The sequence below is a fragment of the Cuculus canorus genome, chromosome 9 (genome assembly GCF_017976375.1).
Source record: "Cuculus canorus isolate bCucCan1 chromosome 9, bCucCan1.pri, whole genome shotgun sequence".
Classification (NCBI taxonomy): Eukaryota; Metazoa; Chordata; class Aves; order Cuculiformes; family Cuculidae; genus Cuculus; species Cuculus canorus.
Genome location: NC_071409.1, coordinates 20,640,508 through 20,647,707, shown reverse-complemented (window position 1 = coordinate 20,647,707; position 7,200 = coordinate 20,640,508).

Here is a 7,200-nt window from a genome sequence, read left to right as displayed (position 1 = left end):
ATTCACTCAGACCCACAGGGAACAATGATATCACACAGAAATAACTCATTAAGAAAAATCTGCAGGTAACAAAAGGTGCAATTACAAGCAACTTTAAGCAGCATAGTATAAGGTGCTTTGTTTCAGCATTTGTATGATGGAGTTACCCATTAACAGACAGATTAAAGAAATTTCACTGCTATAGATCATAACAAACGAGAGAATCTAAAACCATTCGCGTGCCAGTTGGGAATAGGAAAGTGCTTTCTTAAAAAACAATATTCACAAAGTGACGATCATATTTTTACATAGTTCACTGTGTGCTCTTTAACTGCAAAATTTAATTTTTGGGTTACCATTTACATTATTATATATCATTATAGACACAGACATAATTGCAGAATTTAATGTCATGTGGGCTAATATATCTTATAAAAGAATATTTCAGTATATCGCTCCATAAGAATACGCAATCACAGCTCAATCATATATTCTTCTTACTTTTCTGCAACTCAAAGTCCAATTATCACTCTGATCTATTACTTCACCCCACAGAGTGCTTCTTTCAGCCACGGTCTGTGGTAAATTGCTTTGAGGTTTCACTGATGCAGTCAAAACGACACGAGCATTTTTAAACAGTAGAAAATGGTTCAAGGAAAAATCTTATTAAAAAGGCCATCAAAAGGGCAGTAAGCAATCGATAACTGAATTTTACAGCTAGTGCAGGAAGAGGAGGCAACGCTTAGCAACACAGCTTGAAGTGTTTGGCACCACAAAGTATTTCATCCTTTATGCTGGAAAATGTACTTGGAGGAAATCCTATTTTCATGTTAAAAGTAGGAAAGCACATCCAATGTTAACTTGAAAAATAACCTTAAGCAATCGCTCCCTGCTCTCCCAAATTGCAATTGCTGTCATTCAGTGCTTGAGATGCAATAGGATAAGCCATGCCCGAACATGTATTTTTGACAACAGCATTTCTTCAGGTTTTATATAAACTGGACACCCACTGAAATGGGGTTGGCAAAATATTTACAAAACCTAATTCTGTTTAAAAACCAGGAAATATCTCAAATATAGCAATGCTCCAGGCATTTCAGCAGATCACGAAATAACTAATCCCTACTGACTCAGCAGGCAAGGGAAAATTCCTAATTCAAAATTAATTTAACACCAGATGAAGGCAAAGTTATTTTCAAGTACCTGTCAGATGCTTCTGTTTTGCGTGGTTAGTCTCACCCTCACAGAACTAGAACTGCAAGAAGTTGGGTAAGGCTGCTGATGCATTTTACTTATCAGTGTGGATCAGCTTCTCAACCTATAATTAAAGTTTACACAACCCTATCCAGCCTGATGAGGCAGAATTCTCATAGTTGCTGCAGTGCTTCTAAAGCCATTTTAAGTATTTAAAGTTTTATTTTTCACAGAGAAGCCACAACAAGCAGCCAAGGCAAATATTAGCGTACTGATGGTAAATATTAGCGTACTGATGGTACATCACTGCATTACTGTCAAGTTTGTTCTTCCATACCCTTTGGGGAAAAGTGAGGAAGAACATCAGCCTTTTGGCTGTCTCTGCTCTGACTGAACAGGTCAGAGGCATGACGGGTCTCTACACAGCACCCAGCTGTGTGCCTGAGCCTGATGGTAGCTGCCCGCTTTAAAACACAGTAATAGTAGTTCTCTGTGTAAGCCCACTTTTATCCATGACTTTTAATGGAGGGAGATACCAGTTATGAAGTGATTTTTACCCTCTTACCCTTCTGACAGGCTACATCTTTCCCTCTCTGTGCATTTTCTTTTACCTGATGCTTCTGAGAAGTCATAACCCTGAACCGTTACAGTCTAGAACAGGACTGCAGTTTCACTGCTGGACAGAAAGAGGACGAAGCTATGCTAGGAAGAACTGCAAACAATCACTGTTGTATCTCCTCTGCACATTACTTCTTTGTGCTGTGCCAGTAACTAACAGCCTTACACCACAGACTTTACAGCCTTTAGTTCTTAAAGGATTATTTAATATTAATGCTAACAATGGCTAATGTGTTAACTCTTTATGAGAAACTTCTGTATTTTCCTCATATAAAGAATCCCTTAAAAAACAACATTGATTTTAATGGTATTCTATGCGTTTTCAACTCTAAATAGAGCTATTTGGCACTCATTAATAAACCCCTTCATTCTTTACACACATCTTTCCCAATTAATACTGGTTTGCTAACACTGTAACACAAAGACTACTTAAAAAAAGAAGCTGTGTGTGCAGAATATCCCAGTGTTCTTTCAAACATTGACTTTGCAAAAAGCTGCCTGAGACTGGCAGTGTCCTGGCTCCCAAGACACTGGCCAGGCAGCAGAGGAGAACACAAGCCTTCAAAAAATGGATAGGCCTCATGAATCAGTGGTATTTGTGCTTCTAGCCTAGTCCCACAATCAGCAAGGATACTCTGATTTAGTACCCATGAACAACGCTATAAGCCATTCAACAACTCTATGTAACAATACAGTGCTTTTTACACATAATGAAAATGCTCCTTCGGTATTGCACTTAAATACTACTCGCGATCACTACTCTGTGAATGGACAATTGTGCTCAAATTGTACTTGTTTCTAGATGGAAAAAATCTCTTTAGATCTCCTTTTCCCAGCTCCTTACTGTACAATGGCGTTTTGGATAATTCAGTAGGAAGCTAATATACGTGGGAAGTTTGAAATGTTTTAACTTGAAATATGTTCCTAACGCTGACTCCCAGAACTGTGGAAAAGTTAGATCAACAGTTATGGAAGCTAGAGTGCAAGTTTATCACAGACCTTCAATTAGAATTCACATACCCACATCTTTCAGTTTTTTCCTTCCACTTGGCTGTAAGAGATCAGTAAATAATATGCACAGCCTTCAAGTGAATAAGGTGTGTATAAGCTTTCATGTCAAGGCTCCACAGACCTACATAGCTGCTTAGGATGGAGGCCTTGAACAGATGTGGAAGTGCTGGCCATGAGACCTAGGGGACAAGCAGGACACAAAATGCTCCAGCCAGCACTGCCGACACCAAACAGTGCAAAAAGCACATTTAGAAATCTATATAGAGAAGGAACTGGCATGTGATAGAGCTCCTGTGAGGTTAGGAAGATGGGAAAAACAAATCATTAACCTGATTCACCTGGATGAGGGTAATGTCTGCCCATTGCTTTTGTATTCAACCTGTGTTTGTCACTTCTTAGATGACATTAGGGACAGCTTTTTGAAGAAGAAAGTAGACGTAGCATCCAGGCAGGAGGCACTTATCTGTATCATAATTACCATGTCTTTTTTAAAACATCACTATTGGCAAAGCCAACCAGTGGACAACAGGACCAACAGGGTCCAAACAAACTCTCATGACTAAAGGTGAATTCCTTTAAAATTAACTTACTTCAGGCTTAGCTTAAATGAACTAAGCATTAAATAAAGTTTAAATTTCTTTCTCCTCACAATATTTCCCACCTGAAACTACAGGTCACTGTGCAAGAGTGACTTAAAAATTAATTCACTGTGAGCAATTACTAACACCTTATTTCAAAATTATATGCTTAGTGCTCTCTTCATACCTGTTCCACTCAGCATTCAACAGAAACAGTACATTTAAAAGAAAATACTTTTAAACCTTAGTTTCTCTCCATCTCTAATAAACTAACCTGGGCTAAAGGTAAAATGTATCCCAGACTGATTCTTTTGCAGGGTCATAATCTGCAGTCTAGAACAACTGATGAGTAAAAGTCTGGCTAGTGAGTGACAACTACCTATCTAGATAAATGCTAACAGGAAATCTCCATGCAATACTAGTAAGAAAATAAGCCTGTAAGCTTTTATACAGATGCTCAATTCTAATATGGATAGTGTCAATACAAATCAGAACTACTCATCTTATAAATTAAGTGAATGTCTAATTATTTACAAAACCTGGACTCACAGTACAGCTGTCACTGAATTCTTTTGATCCCTTAGAGCCATACATTTAGCAATGTGTAAGACATTTCTAAGCTGTCAAGCTATAAGTTCCTGCATCGATATTGTAATAACAGAATGAGAGCAACCATCTGAAACAGGTGTCAGTTTTAACTGGCATGCCAGGCAGTGACACGCTACACCCAGCAGTGTCACTACATAAATGTCCACTCAAGCTACAGTTAAGAAATGATTTTATACCTGAACATCTCTTTACAGCCAAGATCAAGAAGTGATCCAAAAGCCATTGCAAACCTGCTCAAACATCTTTCCTCCCATTTCTTTCTTCTAGCTCCCATATTTACAGTTTTTAGGGACTTCGTCTGTTCTATCCAAAAGGCTGAATTCCCACGAGTGATTTGTCCAAAAAGAAGCTAGGGGAAAAAAAATCTGCTTTCACAGGAAAGAATGAGGAAATGAACGCTTGCATGCATGAAACTTCTATTTGAGGTATCTCATTTAGAAAAGGTGTTACCCTCCACCGAGAACTTCATTTCTGGAAAAAAATATGATGAATTAATGGGCAAAGGAATAGATTTACAATGCAGTCTGTTTAAAAACCCTTCAAAAATTCTCTGGTGATCCAAGCCAACTGACAACCTAACTTGCCAAGATGGTTATTTTTCATCATCTATATGAGCAAGGTGATAAAGTCTTAGGAATGTGCCAAATGTGAGGCCATATGGGTTGGCTGGGAGGAGTTAGCAATTCACTGGCAACGCTTGTTTTTGAAGAAGCAGCTGCCTATAGCGCCCAGAGCGCTCTCATCAGGGGGGGTGGCTGAGCCTCCTGGTTGGAGTTCTCTGGGTTGCAAAGCAGTGTTGCTGAGTGATGTGAGCCCGATTAAGCAGGGGAGCCTGCACACAATCCACCATCCAGATGCATTTCTTTAATATCCCAAATAAACTCTGAAGCTCAGACAAGAGTAACAGTTTTAATTCTATTGGAAGAACTCTCGACAGTCACACTCAGCCCAGTGCTCTGCAAGAGGATTTGCCCTGAGCTAATGCTGCAGTTTGCACTAAGGAGTAGGGTAGGATGGAGAGCAGCAGGGGAAAAGGAAGGGAAAAAAACACCCAACATATCTCCCTTTGGAGCTAAGATCCTACAGTGTCCTGTATTCCTTTCTATAGGAACTGAAATAATGCAGGCATTATTGTGAGATGTAGCCCACAACAGCAGCTATCTGAATACAGAATACAAAATCCCAGGAAAGAAAGATAGCGAAAAGGATTTCTTGTAGACACATCCAGTGGGAGCAAGTGTTGAAGAATAGTCAATTAAAATCTGCAATACTTCCTCTTTGGCTAGAGGGGATAGCTTCATTTGTGGGGAAAGCCATGGAAAATGGTAGCATAAGCCAGGGAAAACCTCACTGATTGGGATAGAATCAAGCAGCTGGTATGCAAAACAGTTTTGGAGCAATATCACGCTAAGGATTGTATTGCTTTTTGAGTAAATTCAAGACCTTCTGAAGTAGACTTGAGCTGCTCTTGGAAGTTTTCCAGCCTACTTTCATGTAAAAGTGAGGCTTATTTTTTTTAAATTGATTTTATTGATACTGCTCTACTGGCAAACACTGATATGACTGTGTTTCTATCAGTATAGGTAAGTATAGCTGTGTCTGCTTTTAAGCTCCTGCTTAATGCCAAGATCAGTGAAGGAGAAAATACACTTTCAATATGTGTAAGGCCCACATTCTTAGTTGCTGCATTCATGAATATTTAAAACATAACTCACTATCTGTGGCTCTGACAAAACCACAGAACACGTGAAGTACCAGGAGAGCCAGAACAGATGTGTATTAACCAGGTCTGCTCTGAGCTCCTGGCATCTGTCAGTGATTATATCCAAGAGTCATACAAAAATGCTAGCCATGTAAATTCTCATGAAAGCTGTCTAATAAAGCAAAATTAAAACAACTGTGAAATTCTCATGCATGTAACACTGTAATTAACTGCAGGTCTAAATAAAACTCATAACGTAAGCCCACATTTTCATGGCCATTATCAAATCACATTTACGTGTATCTGCTTTACGTTGCCAAAGAACAGTACGCTCAGAACACAGATTAAAAATTAACCAGTGAAAATTTCATAGAAAAATAATAAAACTTTAAGACAAAAGCCAAAGGGTAAATATCTGAGATATCTTTAGTCTTCAATTAGCTCATCAAAGCAGACTGCATCCTTTAGAATTTACTATATTGCAGATATGCTACACAACATATATTACAGAAATGCTACGAACGGGAACCTACCGTCTCCATCATTTGAATATGATTCAAATGAACATTGCCAAACATTGAACCAAGAAGTTTATTGACAACAGTGACTGAAGATAGAAAAAAAAAATCAGAAAGTGCTTAGCAACTTCCCTCCAAAATAAACCCAGACATCAATTAATTGTCTAAAGCCTTTGGTGCCATTTGGATAAGGGCTCTTGCCACATAACAGCACGTAACAGCAATGGGTTGTCCTAACTTGGAGCTTTAGTTGTTAATAAAAATATTAATAACATCTGCTATTAGTAAGCCTAAACACTTGTAATTAAAAACAATTATTCTAATGTTGACCTCTGGAAGATAATAGTAGAAAGTCTGTTAATAGATGCAAAGCAATAATCTAATTAAAGGAAAATTAAGCACAGATTTTTCTGTAATCCAAATTTACTCTGTAAGGTCATCACTTAAATAATATACATATTAATCTACCTGTCATAAACCTTCCTTTCAGCCAGTGTATGCACATTGACTCCTTTAGATCTAGGTCAGCAGTTCTCAAACTTTAGATCAGTTCCTCTTCTTTTCAGGAATACTTCAAGGTCTCCTTGAATATCTCCCTACACAATCATATATTATGCATTAATTTGCATAAGATACAAAATACATTATTTGCAGACACATTTAATTCCAATATACAGGACGACTATCAGCACACATACCCTTCTTTCCCTATGCAAGAGCTTAGGGGTCTGGATCTGTACATAAGGGGAGTGGAGCTGGAAACGGGAGGGAACAGAAGGTGCAAAACACATCCATGAATGTCCATACACACGTGATGGGGAAGCAAAGGCCGAGAAAGCGCTGCTGCCTCAAAGCCCAACCAGCTTCTAAGAGTGTCAGTAACTGGTGAAATATGAATTTGTTCCACATCGAGTACAAGCAATGGATGACAGAGGGAAACACTAAAATCTCACTAACTGGGTCTGCAGCATCCAAGACAAAATCTCCTGCC